Source organism: Vulpes vulpes, unplaced genomic scaffold (assembly GCF_048418805.1).
Source record: "Vulpes vulpes isolate BD-2025 unplaced genomic scaffold, VulVul3 u000000644, whole genome shotgun sequence".
Lineage (NCBI taxonomy): Eukaryota > Metazoa > Chordata > Mammalia > Carnivora > Canidae > Vulpes > Vulpes vulpes.
The window spans coordinates 1,478,164-1,503,676 of NW_027325787.1; the positions used below are offsets into that span (position 1 = coordinate 1,478,164).

Genomic DNA, 25,513 nt, shown 5'->3' on the forward strand with positions numbered 1-25,513 from the left:
GTCAAACAGTAAAACATTACTCTGGTGTTTCTATTATGGTGTTTTTGAATAACACTCAAATCTATGGACTTAAAGCAGATTGTCCTCCACAATGTGGATGGGCCTCATATGATCAGCTGAAAGGGTAAACAGAACACAGAGACCAGTCTTTCCTGAGGAAGAGAATTCTCCAGCACACTGCCTTCAGACTAGAATTGGACCATCAGTTCTCCTTAGTCTCGAGACTGCTGGTCCACCATTGCAGATTTTGGATTTGCTAGCCTCCAGAATTACACGAGCCTATTTATTATTCCCTATAATAAATCTCTTTACACACACACACTTTCTATTGATTCTGTTTTTCTGGAGAACTTCAACTAACACATCCTTCCATAGCACTTTCTCCTTGAGTATAACATCCAGTATACAATCACATACCACATTTATTTTGTCATGTCTCTTTAGATTTATTTTATCTGGAAGACTTCCTCAACCTTGGTCTTTTATAACTGATGTTTTTGAAGCACAGAGATCATTGTTTTTTTGTTTATTTAAACAGAATTTTGTTTGACCGAAGTCTGCTCACAATTCAGGTCACCAGCTGGAGTACTACTTAAGTGATGTGTGCCTTTCAGAGTTATCACAACCAAAAGTATACAAAATATCAATTTATCCCATAATGATGATGTTGGTTTTACTGATTTTTTATTTACTTACTTTATTTCTTGTACTACATAGGCTCCATACCCTATGTGGGGCTCGAACTCACAACCCTGAGATCAAGAGTCACATGCTCTACTGGCTAAGTAGTTTTGATCACCCAGTCAAGGTGCTGTCTGAGTTTTTGTGTATATAGGTACTAATTTACCCCCTATAAATTTGTGGAGAGACACTGTAAGGCCATTAATATTTCCTGTTCCTCATCACACTCCCACACTTAGATTTAGCATCCATTGATGATTCTTACCTAAACCAATCTTTTATATGGATACAAAATAATAATTTTTTGTAATAATAATTTTCTACCGCTTCCACTTCTTCTATGTTTATCAGTTAGCATTGTACTGTGAGAAAACTACTCATGGATTACCATTTTTTCAGTGCATTAAAATTCCTGTCCTTAATATTTTGCTGCACAAATTAACCCAGATTTGGTCTGTGGAAGCATCTTCAAGCTGGCTTCCATGTCCTGACATGACCCCTTCATTTATTTTCTTCCTTCCTTCCTTTTTAGCATTTCTTTGCTTCCTCTTACAAGCCAACTTAATTCCATTTAAGGGTAAATGTTATTAGGAGCCAAGATCTGAGTGCCAGGTGTGTGCACTGCTACTGGGAGATCTTGTCTTCTAGGCCTTTTCCTGTACAGAGCTAGGAAATGTATATTTATACCATTTTATATATATTTAAGTCTTTTGTATATATATATAATATTGTATATGGACTTATGTTGTACATGGACTTATACTATACACACATGTGGTATATGTGTTTCAAAATACTGTAAGAGATGTCTCATTCAGTTTGTTCACAATTTTCTAATGTAGAAAATTATTTGTATATGAAATTATTTGACCTTAATCTTATTTACTGGTTTAAGTTATCTGAAGTGAACCAAAAGGCATATGGCCAACTCACCCAGAAAAATAAAAACATGATAAGTACAAGAGTAACGATGAAACCCACATGTTATAATGTTGGACCCAGAGAATGTGAGGTATACCAACAACATCCATGTCTCTAGATGGTCTGCCAGGCCATTACTAAGCGACTTCCCACCAAACCACCTGTATGTTCACCTCCCTGTAACCAAGAAATATCAGAATGTCAGCAACTAGAGGATACTTGGTGGGGAAGCTGAAGCAGAAAAAGAGGATGAGCAATCTGAGGAGTCACATCCTATATCCCTTTCCCACCACCGTTTTAGCTTGGAAATAAACACTTAAATTTGAGAATATTTACATGGTTTGCATGGTTTCTTAGTTCTGCTTCTGGGTGTTTCATCATGAAAAACTTGATTTTTGCTGTGACCTTAAGTAAAATGGAAATCGAATCTAAAATTGGGAACAAACATGTACACATACTTATGCTCTAAGGGTTCTTACGCAATATAAATTACAGAGAGTTATATACACAATGTAATTTCAGGTTTACATGCTGTTCTTTTATGTGCAGCCCCATCTTGTTTCAGTCTCAGCTCTATAAATAAATATTATGGGCTCATCATCAGTCCTTTTCCCCAGTATGTTTGGATGGAACTCACTGTCCAGCAGATTCTGCAGGAAGACTACTTGTGTGGGGCATTCTCAGTTCTTGCATACTCAAAATCTTTTCTATAGCCTCAATCCTGAAGGCAATTGGCTGAATATAATTCTTGGTTTTGCACTTCCTTTCCTTAAATTGTTTTTTTTTTTTTTTTAAGTTGCTCCAAGTTACCTTGCTGTGCATGTTGCTTTTGAAAAGTCTGGTATCAGCTAATTATCCTACCACTGTGCAATTTATTTGATCTTTTGGCCCAAAGCTCTGAGAACCTGTTTAATCTTTAAAGTCTAATAGTAGTTCTAGGATATGTCTTAGAGCTGATCACTATGGGAGCCAATCATTATATCATCAATTTTTCCCATCACCCACTGGTCATTTCAGTGTGTAGACTCAAGTCTTTTACTTTTGGAATTACATTTCTCAGTTTATTTTTCTTCTTTAAAAACTCCAGTTGTACATGCTACACCTTCTTTGTCCTCCATTTCAACTATCTTATCTCTGACCTTTTTTCTTTCTTTCTTTATCTAACTTTTAGCAATTTGTTTATCTGCTTTTCTCCAATGCCCCTTACTCATTTTCATTAGAATCTATTCTTCCTTGGTGTCTTTGTTATTTAGTCTTCATTCTGATATGATTCTTTTCCTTCTTTTTTTTTTTTTCTAAATGTGTTCAACTCTCATTGCTAAGTTTTTGGAGGCTCCCCCACCCCATCCATTTCTTATTTAGTTTTTAAATATCTGATTTTCTTCAACATCACTTAGTGCTTCTCTAAGGATATTTATTCATTTGGGAGGATTGTACTCCTGTGTTTCTTCTGCATAACAGCTGAATTTAGGAGAGGCTGCATCAGCTGGAATCTCTAATTTGCATTTTCTATTTTCTTTTTATAATAGTTTTTGTATTCTTTTCTTTTTTCTATTTTTAGGTCTTTGGTGTAAGGGTTCCTAGTGGTATAAAAGGAGCCTATCAGTTTAGTGGGGTTCACTTTGTTTAATGGGTGACAGGAAGGCACAGGCGGGTATCTTGTTTCTGTAAGGTCTGTAACTTTCTCCTTTTCTTTCTTTCTTTCTCTTCACTGGCCACATCCATAAGATGCTCACATCTTCCTTATTTATTCTCCTCTAGAAACAATTCTTTAACAATGCCACTTCTGATCCTGCTCGCTTTCAAGCCTTTTCCTTGGCCAAAAGCTGTAAGCTACCAAGTCCCAAGGTTGGGAATCAGCATTTTGCGGCACACTGTTGACATTCTCTTTCTAAGGGTGATTTTTGCCTGTTTTTCACCTCAGTTTTCTGTGCCTCTCTCTTCTTTTTTAAAGATTCTCTTAAGACTGCCCTCTCCCACTCTATCTATGCCCCACAGGATTTCTGTAGTAAGAGCTCTGCCAGAATTTGGTGTGGTTTTCCTCCCCTACTTAGATATAATCTGAAGAGTATGGTATTTCTCGTCTCCCAGAAAAGCTGATGATATGGGTCACAGGTGGTTTTATATCAGCTTCTAATTAATATTATGGGGGTCTTGGGGAGGGATTATATGTAGAGATTTAGAATCAAGCAACTGTCATTATCTTTCAAATCTAAAAGATCTATCCTTGCTCATGGTTAAAGTGTCATTTCTGAAGCCCTCTCCTCTATAACCCCCACAAAAATCCTCAAGGCAACTAGGAAGTTTCCAGCTTGATCTGGGAGTTCCCAAACTTAGGTGTTTCAAAAGTTAAAAACCCTCCAATTCATCCCCACCTGACCCTCAATGGAAAGCTAAATGTTATAATCCTTTTTCTGTTTAAAAAAAAAAAAAAGTATATTCTTTGTAGCTTTGTAGTCTTAAAAAATTCTGAAAACTTCATATAAGATTTCCCCTATAGGATGTTTTACCACTCAGAATCATCTAAATTATATTACAGTAACATATTATCCCAAAATTTCAGTGACTCATCTCAAGAAGTGCCCTCCTTAATGCCCATCACCCATTTAGCCCATCCTCCACCCTTCTCCCCTCCAGCAACCCTCAGTATGTTCTCTATAGTTAAGAGTCTCTTATGGTTTGTTTCCCTCTCTTTTTTCCCCCTTCCCTCATGTTCATCTGTTTTGTTTCTTAAATTCCACTTGAGTGAAATCATAGGGTATCTGTCTTTCTCTGACTTATTTCACTTAGCACAATATACTCTAGCTCCATCTACACTGTTGCAAATGGCAAGATTTAATTTTTCTGATGGCTGAGTAGTATTCCATTGTGTGTGTGTATACACATCTTTATCACTTCATCAGTCAATGGGCACTTGGGCTCTCTCCACAGTTTGGCTATTGTTGATAATGCTGCTATATAAACATCAGGGTAAAATGCTCCTTTGAACCTGTATATTTGTATCCTTTCGGTAAATATCTCATAGTGCAATTACTGGGTCATAAGGCAGTTTTATTTTTAATTTTTTGAGGACCCTCCATACTGTTTTCCAGAGTGGCTGTTGCACCAGTTTACATTCCCACCAACAGTATAAGGAAATTCCTCCTTTTTCTGCATCCTCACCAACATTTATTGTTTTATGTGTTGTTAAATTTTAGCCATTCTGACAAGTGTCATATTAGCAATTAAATCCACAAGGCCAGGCAGCCTTGGTGGCTCAGTGGTTTAGCGCTGCCTTTGGTCCAGGGCGTGATCCTGGAGACCCAGGATTGAGTTCCACATCGGGCTCCCTGCATGAAGCCTGCTTCTCCCTCTGCCTGTGTCTCTGCCTCTCTCTCTCTCTCTCTCTCTCTCTCTCTCTCTCTGTGTGTGTCTCTCATGAATAAATAAAATCTTTAAAAAAAAAAGTCCACAAGGCCTGAAGTCTTACATGTGACCTCTGATCAACTTCATTGGCCTGAACTAGTCACACCACTCCACCTAGCTACAAATAGACCTGCCTGCCAGCAGGAGAACCAGAAATCCCTAATGTAGAAACTGCATCTTAAAACTAAAGTATGCCTAAATAATTGTTAACAGCAATAAGAAAATGTACTTCTTAGCATTTGAAAATTGATTCAATACTACAACCAAAGAAATTGTGATCTAATGATATTCAAATGACAGCAGTAAATCAAATAAGCCTGTCAAATACATGTAATATTTTAGTTGGCCAAATGATAGAAACTAAAATGCTTTAATCAGATTTCTCCTTAAACAAATTTAGCGATTACCAAAGGAAGCCTATTGCCAGCTTTAAATTGTGGAATATAATTGTATCCATAATACACTTCCGGAGAGAATTAGTAAGTTTTAATAAAGAGAACCACTAATATATATATATATATACACATAAGCTTACATTTATATACCCAGAGGTATTTATCTACATATAGATATAGATGTTATTAATTACCTGTTTAATTTATATGTATCAGCACAGCTGAAAGGGTAGTAAACGCAAAAGAAGGTATTTAATTTTGGATGTGTAGTAGTTCTTAATTTGGGCTGTGTATCAGGAAGATAAACAGGCAACTTCTAAAGTATCTACAGGGAATGCTTGGGTGGCTCAGCATGTGAGAATCTGCCTTTGGCTCTGGGTGTAATCCCAGGGTCCTGGGATCAAGTCCCGCATCAGGCTCCCCACAGGAGGCCTGCTTCTCTGTCTGCCTGTGTCTTTGTCTCTCTCTGTTCTCTCATGAATAAATATATAAATAAAACTATTTTTTAAAAAGTATCTATAATATCTGGACAATAATAAGTTTATAAGCATAAACATTTTTTATAAGTCAAGGACATCCATGATGAAACAAGATTAACCACAGAAAAAGATTTTTTCTTTCTTTGCTATGTACCTGCAAAAGGGAGCTTTAAAGGAATATTACAATAATTAAAAATTGAATACCCAAAAACTCTTTGTGGGAAGTTACATAAAAAATTCAATTCTGCCTTCCTGTTATTTGCTTAATTATTGCCTTCCGTTTCAGTAGCTATTAAAATGAAGATGAAAATCATACTAGTTTTTAAAAAGGGCTTTCCAGGGGCTCCTGGGTGGCTCAATCAGTTAAGTGCCCAACTCTTGATTTTGGCTAGGGTCATAATCTTGCCAAAATCATGACCCTAGCCATTTTGGCTAGGCTTGGAGTTGTGGGATCAGGCTCCACATGGCGCTCCATGCTCAGCATGGAGTCTGCTTAGAATCTTTCTCCTCCCTCTGCCCCTCCCCTCAACCTCGCATTCTCTAAAATAAATAAATCCTTTAAAAAATTAAAATATACAAAAAGATGGGTTTTCCACTTTGCTAAGCTGCCCTTACTTATGATATTGAAATCGACTCCCCAAAATGGAGAATAAAAAGATATTAAGATTTCAAATTAGAAAGGGTAGCAACTGGGCGACAACTAAGCAAAAGCATACCTATAAAAATCTCATCCTAATTAAAAAATTAAAACCCCCCCCAAAAAAAATTAAAACCCCGAGTACACTTTGAAACATTTATTCTACAAATATTTAACTACTTCTAATTACACATAGCATTCCAGAACAGTAGGGGCTTAGAGTCTCACTGTGTAGGTTACAATCCAGGCTCCATTTACTAGCGATGCATTCTCAGATGAGTTGCTTAGCTTCTTCTCTCTGTATCTTTGTATCCTCATCTGTAAAATGAGAATACTGATAGTACTAGCCTTGTAAAATTTTTTGTGGGATGGAAAGAGCTAAAATATTCAAAATTCTTAGTAAAGTCAATGCCTGGCACAAACCAGATACTGTACAGATTAAATAAACTAATGCATGCACACAATGGTGCCACATATATGGTAAGTGCACAGTACAGACTAACTGTTGCTATAATTCACCGAAATGAAATAATTTACTGACTTCCAATTTTAAGATGGTAAAGACCTTTCTATAGCCTAGTCTTTCCAAAAAACTGCTCCCAAACAAGGTAAACAAGAAACAGAAACACACTCTACAATTAATAATGCCCAAAGAATTCTATAATCCTACAAGGTGTGAGGATGCAAAACATTTGAAAGAATGGTAGGGTGCCTGGGTGGCTCAGTAGTTAAGTGTCTGACTTTGGCTCAGGCTGGGATTTCAGGGTCCTGGGATCGAGCCCCATATGTCAGGCTTCCTGCTCAGTGGGGCGTCCGCTTCTCTCCCTCTGACCCTCTCTTCAGCTCATGCTCTCTTGCTCTGTCTCAAATAAATAAATAAAATATTTTTCTAAAAAAAGAAAAAAGAAGAATGGTAAATGACTGAGCAGAGGGGAGGAAGATCGGGTCAAAATGCCTGTAGAGGGAGCTATTCACGTGAGCAAGCTAAATTACCCCTAGGGTAACAAAGCTGGGGATATGGAAGCATAGGTAACCTTAGACAGCAAAGGACTGACTGGGAGGCGGGAAGTGAAATAGGAAAACAAAAGATGACTGAAAGCCTTTCAAGGAGTTTTATTCTCCAGGTCCCCACATTCACATGACACAAGATTAAAAATCTGGAGAGGAAAAGAACCAGATTTGGGGTTATCAGATATAGCAAGGAGCAAGGATGAAGCAGGAGACCAAAAACAAATATCTAAATAGAAGTCCACATATCCCCTGTTGGCTCCAAAAGCAGAGGGCCAGGCTAGTGCTCCTCAAATAATAGTCTGGAAGATCCTTCTTGGGAGAATGACAATCCTGCATAAAAGCCTTATTGATAGTGACATGTGGGGTTCCCAACACGAAAGCTCTACCACATAAGCCTCAATCTAGCAAGGCAAGTATCCTTCACACAGAGTTTCTAACCAGAGGTTTAGTGTCTTACTCAGGTTACCAGTCAAGAATCACAAGGTAATTGAGAAAAATGCCTAACATTATAAGACATCAAAATAAATAAGAAAAAAGGGAAATCAGAAGAAAGAGTGGTAACTCAAGGTAAAAGAAAAATAAAACATTATAGAAAGTATAATTCATATCCATAAAGAAATATATTTTAACCATAAAACAGAAATGGGGTATAATTAAAAAGGAATAAATTGATGAAGCATTGGTTGGCTCAGTTGGTAGAGCATATGACTCTTGATCTCAGGGTTGTGAGTTTGAGCCCCAAGTTGGGATAGAGATTACTTAAAAATAAAAATCTTAACAAAAGAAAAAGAAGGGGCACCTGGGTGGCTCAGTCAGTTAGGCAGCCAACTCCTGATCTCAGCTCAGGACTTGATATCAGAGTCATGAGTTGGGACCTGTGCTGGGTGTGGAACCTACATTAAAAAAAAAAAAAAAGAATAAATTAAAAAGTAAGTGCTTAGAAATTTTTAAAATCTGGGGGGGGGGGGGGATGTCTTTTTAAAATCTGGATGATAAAGTAAAAGAAATAGGCCAAAAATAAAAGTAAAAAATTGAAAGAAATGAACAATAGGAAAGAAAAGTAAGAATGTGATAGAATAATCTTGGAAACCTAACATCTAATAGAATTCTAGAAAGTGTGAATAAAAGAGCCAAGAAGAAGAAATTATCAAATCTATAATTCAAAAAATACTCCCAGAAGTGAGCTTTAAGGGGTACACTCAGTGCTTAGCATAACAAATAAAAAAATATAGTACCCACATGTAAATGTGAAATTTTATTTCGGTGGAAGTGTGAAATTCCAAAATTCCAAACTAGGGATAAAGAGAAAATCCTAAAACCTGACTGAAATTAAAAAAAAAAAAAAATCATTTACAAAGCACTGGGAATCAGAATGCATCAAACTTCTCATCAGAATCCTTAGAAACTAGAAGATAATGAGACATGCCTCAAATTTTTGAGTAACAATTCAATCTAGAATTCTGTACCAATCCAATGTATCACAACAAATTAGAACATAATGAAGACATTTTCAGATTTGAAAAATCTTTAGGAAAAAGAAACCCACAGGATCCAGAAAACAGGAATAAGTGCATCATTCCCAAAACGATAGTGAAGTAAAATCCCATTATGCAGTCCCAAAGAAAGCAACAAATCCTAATGGAAAAGGACAGAAATTTCCAGAAGGAATGTCATCAAAAAAAAAAAGAAAGAAATAAAACTTATGGGTTATCTCATCTACAGAAAATCATATTGAGAAGTATTTTACAGAGTTGTTAAAACCACGTGGCAACACTCAGAGACTCAAAGAAAATTAAATAAATGAAAAGATTGGGATAATTTAACGCCATGAAAAAAATTTTTTATATAATGAAGGAAACAAAAACATAAAACACTTAGCTCAGCAATGAATATTTACTTAACCATATATTATGGGTTGAATATGAATTTAACCAAAATTGTAATGTCACTCCACTATCATAGATGGGCAAAGAAACGAAGGTCTAAATTTGAGGATTCAGAGCTTTTAAATGTCATTTATGGTTGGTAAACTGTAGTAGAAGAGAGTAGAAACTGGGAATAGAATGTCAGGAGGGTCAGGATTTTGTTTTGGTATAAGCCTTGTAGTGTTATTTGACAAAGTATCTACATGGATTATTTTGTTGAGTACTCTTTATGGCAGACACCACACGTTGGCCAAGCCAACAACACAAGTCTCCACCACCTCTTTCCTTGTCTAGAGAGGTCCGGAAGCTAAATACTCAATCTCACAGCTTCCCTTGCAGAAGGATGGCCATATGATATCATGAGGCCCAAAACAAAACATACAGAAAAGTCTATTGAGCAGACAAATTCAACCAGCTTTTGTTAAGCAGAGTTGAAGGGTCCCAACCAAACGCATAAAATCAGAAAGATTTCGTTACTGATCCAGTAACAGTCAGAAACCCAAAAGAAAAAAAGAGACCTAGGAAAGCTGTGATTTATAATTTTTAAAAATAACTTTGATGTTGGTTTTACAATAACACATGCCAGTATCAAAAGCTTATCTTTACTACTGATAGGGCATCAATGTTCACACTAATCTGGAAGTTCAGCAAATCTAACACCCAGAGTTCAATATAAGCCCCCAACTGAGAAAGATGGGCCTCCGAGATTTGAGGAAATTGGCTCATCACAGCACATTCGCTTCACAGAAGACAACATTAATCCTTAGAGCCTCACCCAAATAATTTTATCTAAAATCAGACGGCTGGGATCCCTGGGTGGCGCAGCGGTTTGGCGCCTGCCTTTGGCCCAGGGCACAATCCTGGAGACCCGGTATCGAATCCCACGTCAGGCTCCCGGTGCATGGAGCCTGCTTCTCCCTCTGCCTGTGTCTCTGCCTCTCTCTCTCTCTCTGTGTGACTATCATAAATAAATAAAAATTAAAAAAAAAATAAATAAAATAAAATCAGACGGCAGAGAAGCAGCAATGAAAACACGGCAAGCATCAAGAATGGAAACAAGAGGGGTGCCTGGGTGGCTCAGTCAGTTGAGCATCTGCCTTAGGCTCAGGTCATGATCCTGGGGTCCTGGAATGGAGCCCTGCATCCTTAGCAGGGAGTCTGCTTCTCCCTCTCTCTTGACTGCTCCTCCTGCTTATACTCTCTCTCTCTCTGTCAAATAAATACATAAATAAAACCTAAAAAAAAAAAAAACAAGAAAGAAACTGGGGATCCCTGGGTGGTTCAGCAGTTTAACGCCTGCCTTCGGCCCAGGGCATGATCCGGGAGTCCTGGGATTGAGTACGAGTACCACATCAGGCTCCCTGCATGAAGCCTGTTTCTCCCTCTGCCTGTGTCTCTGCCTCTTTCTCTCTCTCTCTCTGTCTCTCATGAATAAATAAATAAAATTTTTAAAAAATAAAAATATTTTTTTTAATTTTTAAAAAAGAATAGAAATAAGAAATAAAGGAAGAAAAAAAGAAATACTATAAAAAGTAAACAGAGTAACTCTAAAAGGCACAGCAGTCTAGGGCCACTGAGTATGGGAGCAACACATCTTCAGCACTGTTATCAAAACACAGCACAATAAATGTTTTTCATAGAAATTTTTTAAAAAGAAAAGGTTAAATTATATCAAGAATACTCTGTAAGAAAGTTAGGAATATCTGTTTCACGTGTAGGATTTAGTGATTCATCACTTTTATACAATACCCCGTACTCATCAGAACTAATATCACACTGTATGTTAACAATCTGGAATTTAAATAAAAATTTGGAAGAAAAAAAGTTAAAGTTTAGGGATACAAGACATGGAACCACAAGACATGCAGCATAAAGAACTATTTTTACGGGGATCCCTGGGTGGCTCAGCGGTTTAGCGCCTGCCTTTGGCCTGGGGTGTGATCCTGGAGTCCCAGGATCAAGTGCCACATCAGGCTCCCTGAGTGGGGCCTGCTTCTCCCTCTGCCTGTGTCTCTCATGAGTGAATAAATGAATTTTTTTTAAAAAAAAGAACTATTTTTATACAAAGACAATCCAACAGAAAACCCAGTTTTTAAGGGAGCAAGTGACAAGAACCAACAATTTCACAAAACAGGAAAACCAAATGGTCAATAAACCTATTAAACCTATCAATTTCAGGGAGTTGCTAACTCAAAAAGAGAGACTGCTTTACTTCCATCAAATCAATAAAAATTAAAAATCCAATAATAGGGATGCCTGGATGGCTCAGTGGTTGAGTGTCTGCCTTCAGCTCAGGGAGCATTCCAGGGATCCGGGATAGAATCCCACATGGGTGTCCTTGCAGGGAGCCTGCTTCTCTCACTACCTGTGTCTCTGCCTCTCCCTCTCTCTGTGTCTTTCATGAATAAATAAATAAAATCAGAAAGAAAAAGAAAAAGAAAAAGAAAAAGAAAAAGAAAAAGAAAAGAAAGAAAAGAAAAGAAAAGAAAAGAAAAGAAAAGAAAAGAAAAGAAAAGAAAAGAAAAAAGAAAAGAAAAGAAAAGAAAAGAAAAGAAAAGAAAAGAAAAGAAAAGAAAGAAGAAAGAAGGGAAGGGAAGGGAAGGGAAAGGAAAGGAAAGGAAAGGAAAGGAAAGGAAAGGAAAGGAAAGGAAAGGAAAGGAAACCCAATAATATCAAGAGTTGGCAAATAAACTAAAATCAATTCCTGTGTCAAACTGGTAGCGATGCGAACTGGTACCATTAATTTCAAAAGTAATTTGGTACTAAAGTTGAAGGTGTGCATACCTCCAACTCAGTGATTCCATTCATAAGCAAATACCATAAACTTTTGCACATATGAATGTGAAGACATATACAATAGTCAACATTACTTCATGGTAGCAAAAAATTAAAAACCTAAATGTCCATCAACAGGACAACAGATAAATAAGTCATTTATATAACCATTCAGCAGTGAAAATAAACTGTTATAAAATGTCCATACAACAACTCTCACTTATAATGTTAGCAAAGAAGGATGTGGATGATATAGGTAATAAGGACATGCCTATGGGTAATTAACATGTGTATATAACATAACATCATTCATTTATGTAAAGGGAAAGACATGTAAAACATCATTATGTACTGTAATTTATGGACATATACCTAATGCTATAGAAATAGAGAAGCATAACTAGGATGACCAAAACTAAATTCAGGATAGTGGTTACTTCTGGAAAGGTAGACAAAGAGAATAGGATCAAGGAGAAGTACAGAGGCCTCCACTGAATTAAAAATGCTTTGTTTCCTGAAAAACTGACATGAGCTCAACATCACAAAATACTGAGATTAGATAATACTAATTGGTAGGTTTATGAGTATTCACTCATTATAGCCATCAGAAAAGATCCATGCTTTTAAAAGTGACCTCTTAAAAAACCAAACCAAAACAAAAAAAGTAATGAGAACTGACAAATTTCTAAAGATACAAAAGCAGCTTTTCTTCCTTGGCTTGCCACCCTCACTCTTTACCACCACAGACCTTGCACCACCCCCAACTTGAAAATAAACAAATGAATAAATCAAGGTATGTTCTTCTCAGGCAGGGTGAGAAATGAGTCATGGAAAAAACGTTAGGTCTAGAGCTGTTTCTAGAGTCCAAATATCTGTATTCATACCCAGTTTTGCCACTTGCAATGTGTGTAAACTCAAGCAAAGAAACCCCTTAACCTTAGTCTCATCTTCTGCACCACAAAGACAGTGACAGCAGTTTACTGCACAGGGCACTTGATGAGTTAATGAGAATACACAGGCTAAAGCACCTGCCTGAATTATACTACTAATAACAGCAAACACAACTGGTTAGTAGTATATAGTAAATCTCATGCAGGGCCTCAAAAGAGTGATTTGTTCCCATGTCTGAACGGCTCACAAGGGACCCTGATAAAAATAGTAGGGTCAAAGTTCTTCTTGTCATGTCCACCTGAAATTAAAGTGTTTCCAAAGAAATTACTCCACAATTCTAGCTTCATGTGGCTTACTTGATATTTCTTTTGAATGGAGCAAAAATAGTCAAAATACAGAATGGTAGAGTTCAAAATTTTTTCTGACAACTAGTAAAACTAAGGAAATGACCTTTCAAAAAAATATTGAAAAGAATGCCTATTACTTATGGCACGCAAATATCAGATGACTATCCCTTCTGTTCGCTTTTCTCTTTTTCCTTATTAATTTCAGACTACAAATCTATTTTCTGAACAAATTCATTTACAGAAACAAATTTCCCTTCTGACCTGTACATCACTAAATCAATGCAACACAATGTTGACTAATGCTTGCTATTTTTAACAATATCTTTCTGCAAGGAATTCTGAAGTCTTGTTTCTCATCCCATGAACTACAATAAAGTTTTATGTATCTCTTGATTAATCTTCCAAAATTTTGTCTAATTTTTGTGTCTAATAATCATGGCCCACAAAACCCAATGGAGTACTGTGACAAATGGATTAAGTGGATTCCTTAGTCTGAAATTGCCATCTTAAAAAAAAATGTTTATATTATGCTGAGTTGGGTAGAAAAAAAAAAAGTCTATCAATAAGAATGCTTAATAATTATTATGTATGGGCAGCTCTGGTGGCTCGGCAGTTTGGCACCACCTTCAGCCCAGGGCATGATCCTGGAGACCCGGGATCGAGTCCCACGTCGGGCTCCCTGCCTGGAGCCTGCCCAGCCCTCTGCCTGTGTCTCTGCCTCTCTCTCTGTGTCTCTCATGAATAAATAAATAAAATCTTTAAAAAAAAATTATTATTATGTAAAGGGCCTGAATTTTCACATATCCAGTTTCCTTAAATTCTTTTTTTTTTTTTTTAATTTTTATTTATTTATGATAGGCACACAGTGAGAGAGAGAGAGACAGAGACACAGGCAGAGGGAGAAGCAGGCTCCATGCACCGGGAGCCCGACGTGGGATTCGATCCCGGGTCTCCAGGATCGTGCCCTGGGCCAAAGGCCGGCGCTAAACCACTGCGCCACCCAGGGATCCCTCCTTAAATTCTTTATTGTGAAATTCTTTATTCCAAAACCAGTTAATAGAAAAAGCACAGGCCAGACAGACACAGGCAAGGTGCTACAAAGTAGCAGTAACTGACCACAAGATGGGACTCTGGTACACCTATGCCCAAAGTTAATCAGGCAATTGATCATTGTACATTTAAGAACCCAAGTTTGTCTTTTTCATAAGTATGGAACTTTAGCCATGGAGCACATAAAACAGTCTTATATAGAAAATGGTAGGAAGACATTTATACATTAAAATGTTCCATTAAAAACATTAATTTTGCCAAACTTTTTCACAGATAAGTGTTTGAAAAAAGAACAAACCATGAATCATTTCAGATTCTTGAGTTTTAACTAGCAAACAATATTAGGTGTAAGAAAAGACATAGAGGAAAGTCACTGCAATTTTTTTGACTTCATCAATTAGCATTATAAGCTCTAAGGGAGAAAGTGGTACTTTTGTTATCTTCAACTTTGGTAGTAATATAATACAAAGCTGATCATTATTCAAATTTTCTACTTAAATGGTATATTCAAATTTTAAAACTGAAGATCAATATGATTTTTAAATATTCATATTATTCACAGCTGATAAGGTTGGCATTCATCAACTGATTGTTTCTATTCTGCCTTTAGTAAATTAATCTATTTTAGTAAGTACCTACTATGGTAACACAACAAAGAAATGTGGTTTGTTGTTTAGAGACATTCACAATTTGATGGGGGGAGAAGAAACACAAATATAGAATTATAAAGAAATATAAAAAATATAATTATTAGCAGTGAAAGTAGTTAAGAACACAAAGAAGTAGCATATATCTGAGCATGGAAACTGGAAAACTATAGGGGAGACTTCAAAGAAGAAAAGAATGTAAAGTCTGAGCTGAATGTTTCAAAGTACAGAGAAATTTTGGGTTAGAGGGATATTATAAAGGCTTCCTGATTTCAAATCTTTCTATTCACCCTCAAAAAAAAAAAAAAAAGAAAAGAAAAGAAAAGAAAAGAAAAAAAAAACTACCATAAAACCAACAAAGAGAGGAAATAAAGCCACATACGACCCATGCCTTCGGCAGGATTAAGGAATAACGCAACCTTCAAATGACCCGTAATAGAAAAACAGACCAAATTCCCACAGAGCTCCCACCACTCCCACAGCCAAGTCTGCAGATTTGGTGACAGGGAGGGACACCTAAGAGACATTGAGAAGAATGAAGGAGCACTGAGGACTTAGGCAAAGCAAGAAAAAAAATCATGCCCAGAAAGTGTCCAAAATAAAAGCCGAAAGACTACACACAGACCAGGACTGGTACTTTAAAACACTAACTAGGAAAGCAGCTCAAGGGTCAGCCCGACTGGACAGAAATGGCAACCTTTGAGAAGCACAGCTTCTGAGGGAAAATCAGATCGAAGGAGATGTATCCAGGGGAATATGGAAATTAAGAGAAAGAAGGGAATAAGAAAAGAATAAAGGATGCCACAGAAATGAAAGAAAAACAAGACATGTCCCTAACACCGCCTTCCTCCCCACACCCCGCAACACCAGAAAAGTGCATAGAGAAGGGTGCTATAGAACTCTTCAATAGGGGATGACCAGATACACAAAAAAGCAGGTCATAGACACAGAAAAACTACTGTGAAAATCAGAAAATGCTGATAAAAACATTTTAGCTGATAAATCCCTCTCTCTCCTTCTGAAAAGCCACAAAGCTGAAGATGGTAGCACAACATTCCAAATTTAATTTAAAATCTTCAAACAAGCATTTGTGATATGAAAAAAAATCCTGAAACAGAAATACAAAAACTAAGAACAGAAATGAGCAAACAAACAACCGAAAAAAGAAAAGCAACAAGAGTTGAACTCAGAAAAGAAATAGAAAACGTACACTTTTTCCAAATAGGCTGTGAGGGGTACATCTCCCCACAATAAGCCTCAGGAAAAGGAAAGCAATGAGGGAAAGGAATGAGCATGTTCACGTTACAACTTGCAGACCAGTGAACTATGAACCACCCCTGAGGACAGGCAGGTAGGATCAGATCACAAAGGACTTTGAAAGACAAGCTAAGATCTACTGATTTCATCTTTAAAGCTGGGGAGGCAGTAAAATCAAGGAAGAAGAGCATGTGTTCTGGCTTCAGATGAACTCAATCTCTACCAGTTACTAAGATTGTGCTAAGCAACATTTCTACCACTAAGCCTCTTATTTGTAATCTGTGGTTGAATGGATGGATGGATGGATGGATGGATGGATGGGTAAACGGAGACGCATGCACACACACACGTACACACACAAATAACAATTGTACTTGTCTGAACCTGAATTCTTCCCAAAGGAAAGTATCACAAAAGGACTTGTATAGAGACAATTTAATTGGCAGGAGAAGGAGAGGACCATGGAGGGTGAAACTGGAAAGGAACATGAGCCAATACGAGGATACCTTACTCAGATGCTCATTGCTGTGGGCACCTGGAGCCCAATCTTGCCAGACTCTCTGAAAATTATTAGAAAGCTGTTTGAATTGTCTGTGCAAAGACAAGGAGAGCATTTCTCCATTGGCTCCTGCTCTAGTTAAGGGTTGCCCCAAGAAGAACATTAACTTGTAGGTGCTTCCAGGCTGAACAAGCCTCTGAGCCCTCCTCCTTCTATCTCCTGCTCGGTGGTCCTGGAGAAGCCCTGGAGCAGAAAGGAAAAGATGGGCAGGAAGCATACTTGAGACAAGCCACTGTTGGGCCCACATGAAAGAGTTAAAGATTATGTGAGGCCGTGCTTCAGAGGCAACCCCATAGACTACAGCTCAGATTCCCTCCCATCTAGGTCACTGAATATATGTGTATCAAATCAGCCCATTGTACACTTTAAACTTACACAATGTTATATGCCAATTATATCTCAAATGAAGCTAGAAAAAAATTAATTGGTCACAGAGTCTTTCAAGGAGGAGCTAGCATCACTACTACATAATGGTGACAGGGAGGAGCTTATCTTGAACCCAAGGAATTCACTAGGGTGTTTGTTGTCGCTTCGTGCCTAATAAATAATGCTGAAGAGGCATGTGAAGTAACCACAGTCCAAGGGCAAGGCAACTGAGGGCTCAGATCCCTCAGAGATGAAGGTCTTAATCAAGTTAATATCCTGGTCTGTTGTCCATCTTTGATGGCCCCATGATCTGTTAGCCATTGCCACAGATGTCTGTGGGTCAGAGCACCCTGAAGGCCACTCCAGCCCATCATGATAATTACATCCACCTTGCCCCTGATAAGTACCATCATCTGGCCTCTCTGATTCCAGAATCCTATCATTTCTATGGACACTTGGGAATCCAGTTCCATGGAAGCATCTCCTATCAACCCCAGCCTGTTTCCCCTCACCAAGGCATTCTGCGTTACCTTGTTAAGTGTTTTCTTTGGATCTGCCTAAGGAACATGATCAGATAGTATGTTCTCTAGTCTCATACAATAAATCATTTTTAATATTCTTTATTCTCTATGACTTCTGACCTTGAAAGTCTGCCAAAGCCGTTCTTGCATATTTATCTAATTTGCTGTAGGTCATATTCATGTCCAAGCTTCAAGAAACTATCCCCACAGTATATTAGGATGAGGTTATGAGGATATTAAATCCTGAGTTATGAATAGTGCTCCCACGTAGTAAGATCTCCCCCATGCAGCCTCATTATCTGACCACTCCTGGCCCCATATCTTCAAGATCCACTCCCCAACATACTCCTCCTGGTACATATTATCTAGGTCCTAGGAATATTTGAGTATTTCCTCTCAGAACAAGAATATCCCTGATTAGATTATGCTAGGGCTGCCTCTAGTTGTTCTAGAGGCAACAGTTGTAGAGGGCAGGACAAGCACCAGATCTTTGCATGGTCTCCAAACAAGGAAATGCTGTCTGTGCTGTTCTAACAAGGCCTTGGCCTATCCAGAGGATCAGAGAAACTCAGGAGTCCAATATTGTCAGGCTCATCCACCCAGAACATCCACTCAGATGTTCCCACCAGAGAGCTCTTTCCATATGAGGGTGTTGACTCTGGCCCTAAACACCTGTTGAGGGTATACAGGAGAAGCAGAACTACTATGAACAACATAGAATAAGGGACTTATGTAGGGGTTTGATTCGACACAGGCATGACAGTTAAACCATCTATATGATATTGCTGCTTCTGCAACTGGGGCTCAGTCTGAAGAGAGCAGGGTGGGCAAATGGGAAGGAAAGGTGGACATGAAGTGGGAAAGAGCAAGGATAAACTGCAATCTCAAGGACAAGCTATGAAGACAAATAAGAATCTCTTAGTACCTTCGTGCCTCCAACTTTGATGAGACAGGTAACCTAGGGAAAGGCTGCACATCCTGACCAAGGATTCTAAGAAGTTGGTGGAGGTGATCTAACAGGAGCTAAAAGAGCTGCAGGCCTGGTTAAAGCTGCTTGCCAACAATATGACACAGCAGATTGGCAATGACGTGTGGGAGCTGCAACAGTGCCTAGTACCAACCTTCACATGTAAAAGAAATACGGCTGCTGCCTCACTTCTGCCTTTGAATCTTGCTCAAAATATCTCTTGTGGCCAGTGTTAACCCAGAACCCTGAGAGGAGTTCTGGGAAACGTAATTCTCAGTTTAGCTCAGTTGACACAGGACAAACCCACCAAAGAAGATACACCGCTCTTCCACACTCAAGATTAAATTCCAGGCCTGCTTCTTTAGTATCATCTGTCCTATTGTTGCAGGCAATAACAATCTTTTCAAATGCTGCCACAGAGGATCTTTTCACAGTATACCCTGCACTGACAGCTGGCTGGCCTACATCTGTCATGCTCTTGTTTTCAAAGTTTCCAAAGGTAAAATGGCTCAGTCAACTTCAGAGTCCTTTTATAATTACCACTGTCCCCAAACCACTCAAGTCACAGAGCTATGGCATCACCCAGTTCTATGCTTCCATTCATTGCCAATTCCAATGCCTTGCAGGTGAGTGTCTTGGTAATTGTTCTGTCACACATGCCAGGGGTTACCACCAGCAATGATGTCCCTGCTGTAATCTCATCAGTGAGTGACCCACTCCAATACCCCATATGAAGTATGCTTCCTAGAGCCACTTGAGGTACTATCTTAGCTGGGCCTCATGTGCATGTGATTTATCTGGAAGGGAGTTCCAGTGAGGAGTGAGGAAGAACTCAGGAGAGTGAAAGAGGGAAGAAGGAAAAGCCAGTGTATTGACAAAGATGCATTATCAATTCAATCTAATTGGGACCTTTTGAGGAATGTACAGAATGGCCCTCAGAACCTTCCACTCCCAGTTCAATACAGAGAAGCATTTACTATCAGCTTCCATCCCCCTTTAGCTGAAGGTTGCCCCCGTGGGACATTCACTCTGTACACTTCTGGGATATGCACTTGTGCCTGCTGAGCCAGCAACCACTAGGATCCTAAACCTTAGAGCAGGAATCGAAGTCCTGGGGCAGAAAGTGAAAAATGTACAGCACACATATTTGAAACCAGACACCATCAAACTGAAATGAGTTGAAGCCCACACAGAATTGTTTGTCCCAGCTGCACTCTACAGTGAGGCAAGCAGGAGAGAAGCTTGTGCACTGAAGGTGTCAGAGACAATACTAACCACACGGGTGTGTTATGAGAATTCAGTGAGACACAAAATGCTTGGCAGATCTAACATACAAAGCTCAATAAACGATAGTTACCACCATTATGTTAGACGCTGATCTAAGACTGCAGTAGTGGCAACGGTGAGCAAGAAACAGATGAAGGACCTATTTCAGAGTTATCAACTGACACCACAGAAAGGGCAAATGGGTGGGTAGGGAGAATGCGAGGCAGGGGAGGCAGTCCCGGATGTTTCTAGCTAGGGTCCTGGCAGGATGGAGAATGACAGTGCTGCTAAATAAAAAATGAGAAGCTGGAGGAAGAAGCATTACTCACCTTGAGAGTGGAAGGTACCTGTGGCTACCCACATGTTTTATGCTCAGCAGGCAGTTGGAAGTAACTGATCAGAAGCTCAATGAAGAGAGCTAAGCTGAAAACAGACTTGGACAGTAGTTCAAGCCATGATGATGTCTGATTTCCCAGGAAGGGCATGTGGATGTAGAAGAAAAGAGGGCTCACGATGGATTACAAACATTTACGAGCCATGCAGAGGGAAGGAGGCCAGGCAAAAAGGGAGATGGGGCAGCCAGTGAAGAAGAACCAGGAAGAAGGGCACGGCGTCCCTGGGCAAAGGGAAGGCAGGACCAACACTTGAGCACTGACGGCTCTGAAAGAGGTTAAGGAAAACAGAGACGTTTCCACTGGATCAGTAAAATGGGGAGACCTCAGGGACTTTAGAGGGAACCGTTATGCTGGAGAGATTGAGATGGAGTCTGATATGACTGCACATCAAAGAGTGAACGGGAGATAAAGAAGTAGAAACAGCTGTATAAACTCCTCTCAATAATTGGTGTAAAGGAGAATGATAGCAAAAACTAGAGGGCCACCAAAGATTTTTTTTTTTAACAAGACGATTCAAATGTATTCGTGGGAAGGAGAGTTTGAGGATGAAGGAAAGGCAGGAAAAAAAATGGAGTAAGCTCTCTGAGGAAGTGAAGATTGCAAAAGGAGGTGTGAGAGCACAATCTGACTCAATCTTCTTTATTTAATATGCTTGGATTTATTTTTAATACACCAACTAGGAAATGTGTATTTAGCATCTAATTTGCTGAGACCAGCCTAATAAAGTTATAAAATAACTTTTCTTATGAAATCCTGCCTTTTCTTCCTCAACATTACAAAAACATAAGCTTCTTGGATTAATTTTAGTTTCAGTCAAAAGGTGACAATTGTATGCAGTGAGAAACAAATCTTCCTCTGCTATTTTAGTTCTTTTTTTCTTTTTGTCAGGGGGGAAATAAATTACTTCTAAAACAATTTATCAGATAAGCTCTAAAGGGGGTGTCCGGCATAGTATTGACAGCACACACATAACTGTGGATTCTAAAATCTTTAACCCCTGTCTGCAGGGTCCAATTAGCCTAACTCCAGGGAATGTATTTGGGCTGGAAAATAAGCTAAATAGCTAGCACATCAGGTTCCTTTTAACTGCCAGGTGGTAAGCTATTCTGAAGCTGTTTAGATTTGTGGTTGGGCCTCAAACCATGTCTCTGGACAGCATTCTACTGGAGGCAGAACAAAGTTATATTTAATATCTGTGTACTTTAAAACAATGCTTCCCACTTTTCTCTTATTGCTGGGGTCACTTACCTTGAAGACTCACTGTACTTTTAGTGTACAAAACAGCAATATTTACTTACCCAACTGATTTTGGATTACATGATTGGGCCAATGTGAAAACTGAGTCAACAGGAAAACAAATGCTTGTGAAGCAGTAACAAACAGCCTTTTTTTCCAATACGTGTACCAAATAAATTTAACTTAGAAGAACTGAACTAAATATAAAACACTTCAAAAAGAAGAAAAAGAACATTATGCTTACTAAGAATTTTGGCATGATCCAGAGAACATGTTCAGAGAACTGACCTCTGTGAAAGCACAGAAGCATTTCAATGGCTCTGCCTGAAAACCTCTTCTCTGTAAGCTGTTCTACAACATTCTGTAAACTTTCATCTTATAGCATGTACATTGTGTCAACTTTTTTGTTTTTCTATATATAAGAATTTTTAAAAGACCAGAATAACAATTTTTTTTGGAACAATTAAGTTATTTTTCTCTTCTTGAAAAAAGAATTGCCTTTGCTTCACAATTCAGAGACGAAAAAAAAAATATATGAGTTCAAAACTCCCGTATCTTCCTGCCACCAAATCTACAAATGCACCTGTATCCTCTCCCTCTTCCCTTTTATTATACTAGAAGCCGTGGCATTCTCTTATCAGAGGCCAATCTCTGCCCCCACTTCATGTCCCCCCTCCTTTCAGAGACCTTCCTGCCGTCAGCTATCCCCTCTTGCTGGTGTAGTTTCACTCTCTTTCACTGTAGCTGATTCAGACTCGTGGTATCTAGCATGTTCTAGCACTACTCATCTTAAAACAAAAAAATACCCATCTCGAATCCCCCATTTCTTTCTAGCTAAATCTGTCTTTAATCTCCTCCAGAACCAAGTCTCTCAAAGTTATTTCCCTTGCACCCGTTCTTCATCCTGTTCCATTCTGGCTTATCCCACCAGCTCGCCACCAGTTGCTCTAGATAAGGTGGTTAGTCAACCAGTTGGATCTGACACACACCCTAGAAACTCTGTTTCTCCTGGGCTTCCACAAGCCATGGCACTCCCAGGTTCTCTCCTGGTTTTTCCTGTGGGTGTTTCCCCTTGGTGTCCCTTCACAGCAAATCCTTCTCTACATATCCTCTACTACATTTTAGAATTTTTCAGGGCTCAGTTCTGAGTCCTTTTCCTCCCTGCATTCTACAATCTCTCCCAAGATGATCTCACCTCCACCTGGGCTCTCAATGTCTGCCAAATGCCAATGATGCTAGGATCATTACCTGCAGCACAGACATCTTTTCCAAGCTTCAGACCCATACCCCACTAATGAATTAAAGCACAGTGGTTCAGATGGGCCTTGGACCAGACTGCCTGTGTTTCAAAACTAGTTCTTCTCCTTACTTCCTGGTGATCCCGAAAAAGTCATAGAACCTCTCTAAGACTCAGATCCCATCTATAAAACTGGAGTAATAATTCTCACTTCATAAGGTTGTTGCCTGCATTAAATGAGTTGATGAAAACACCTAGTAGGTGGCACATGGCATATTTCCATCATCCCTGAGTACTGTTCCCATATACGTTCATTAGGATATGTTGAAGACATCTCAAACTTGCTTTGATCCACGTAAAACTGGATCCTATCTTTTCTACCCACCTTATATGCATCATCCGTGGTTCACCATCTGTGAGTTCTAAGATGAGCCCCTCCATGGTCCTTCACATGATCTCCTTCTCCTTGAGTAAATGAATATGATATCACTCTTGTGGTTTTTGTACATTAACTAAGGTCCCAAATCATCAGCCTAATGATAAGATTATCTGGGTGGGTCTGACCCAATCACACAGGCCTGGAGAAGAAGATCTAGAAGTCAGAGTGTCCAAGCATGGAAGCGCCTGAATCTCCGTTGCCTAAAGATCGAAGGGCCAAATGAGAAAGAATGCAGATGGCTGCTACAAGCTGACAGAGGCCCTCGGCTGCCAGCCAGCGAGGAAACTGGGACCTCAGGCCAACAGCTACAGGAACTAAAATCTGCCAACTACAAGAATGAGCTTGGAAGTGGATATTTACCCAGAGCCTCCAGACAAGAATAGTATGACTACCGCCTTGATTTCAGCCATGCTGGGAGGACTTTCAACCACCAAACTATGAGCTAATAAATGGATGCTATTACAACCCCTGAATTTGTGGTGCTTTGTTCTGCAGCAAAAGAAAGTTAACACACCATTTGAACAAAGAGCATCTTCAAACACACATTTGTTCCAGCTGGAAAACCCTCATTAATACCACCCTAAGTCCAGCCGATTCCATCTTCTAAATACACCTCAAACATATTCATTCTTAGTCTGTTACCTAACTCCAAACCATATGTTCCATCTGAACTTCTGCAACAGCTCCTAACTGGTTTCCCCTCACAGAGTCCTCCTGCCTATTCTCATAGCAGTGGGAGCCATTTACTACCTTACCTTGCAAAACTACTCTTGGAAAAATCCCTCACTGCCTCACACTGTCCTCAGGATAATACCTGAACACCTTATCATAGCCTTCAAACCCCTGAACAAAGTGGCCCTGGCTACTTTTTCAGCCTCACCTCCTGTGACTCACCTGCTTGGATATGATGCTGGAGCCACAGAAGCCTGCCTTCCAGTAACCCTGGTGCGCCAAGCCATATCCCACATTAGGACCATCTGTGTCACTTTTCCCCACTCACCACCTGGTGATAGTTGGGGCCTCAGCTTCAATGTTATTACTTCATAGAAGCCTCCCCTCACCCCTAACATGATGCCAGGCCACCCAGTTAGACTCTCTCACAGAGCCCTGTATTTCTTCACAGGGTTTTCCACAATTGCAAACATATAGTTGGTGGTACGATAATGTATTTAAGGTCTTTCTCTTAGATATAGTTCAGTGAAGAGGGGGAGCTATACCAAATTTGCTCCTTGCTACAACTTGACATCTGGCACAGTGCCAGACACACAGTAGGAATTCAACAATCCTTAATGGATGAATAAAACTGTGACTGTTTTGCCCAACTCATACATGGCAAAATTAGGTCAAGGTTATGAGTTTAATTTGTGTGTGCACCATTAGATTTGTCTTAATCTAGCCATAATTATGATGCTTCCTTACAAAACAGATGATGTTAATATAAAAGACAAACCTGGGCAAGTTCATGGGAAAGTGTCACTGCAAACCTGCTAGGATTCAGTATTCACACCCTCTTAAGGCCACAACATATTTAGATATAAGGTGCAACATTATCCTCACTGCATATTTTCAATAGTTTTTCCTTTAGGAAAAACATATAATTCCACTCCAGCATTGATGTGGTAGGAGGACAGAGTGCTTCAGTTGACTGAATTTTCCAGCAAATGAAGGGATATTCCACTAATGTAGAAAACTGCCTGAAAACTGCCTGGTACAAAGACAGCCCTGTGTATGCTCTCCACCCTGCTGCCAATGGAATTCATTTTTAAAAGTATGCCTCTATCTTATTGATTTCTCATTATTTCTCTCATTTTATCATTTTAAAAAAACAAACGTGCTATTAGTTAATCAAAGACCTCACTTTTTTTTTCTTTTAGGAGAAATATAAAAATAGCAAGAACACCATATGACAAAGATTTTATTGAAGAAGCAAAACACTGAATAGAAAGTCAAATATCTTCCCATATTGTCCATGTTATTTATGCTTTGTATATATGTGTTTTTATATAACTCTATTTAATTCCTCTCCCAGTCCAGAAAAGGTTCAAGGCAAGTTATTCAGATTAACTAAAGCATAAGAATGAAGAAAGAAAAAGAAGAAAGATTAGA

At 38.9% G+C, this 25,513-nt stretch overlaps 1 protein-coding gene across 3 annotated transcripts in view; it reads right to left on the reverse strand.

Moving 5' to 3' along the window:
- Positions 1–25,513, reverse strand: part of RPS6KA5 (ribosomal protein S6 kinase A5) — a 170,364-nt gene that overhangs the window by 136,097 nt on the left and 8,754 nt on the right. The window contains exon 1 of one of the 3 annotated variants that reach the window (XM_072745576.1): positions 23,354–23,624. The exons of the other annotated variants lie outside the window; for them this stretch is intronic. The gene's annotated coding sequence lies outside the window, so the exon portion shown is untranslated. Of the gene's footprint in view, positions 1–23,353; positions 23,625–25,513 lie in introns of those variants that run through there. 3 annotated transcript variants of the gene reach the window in all.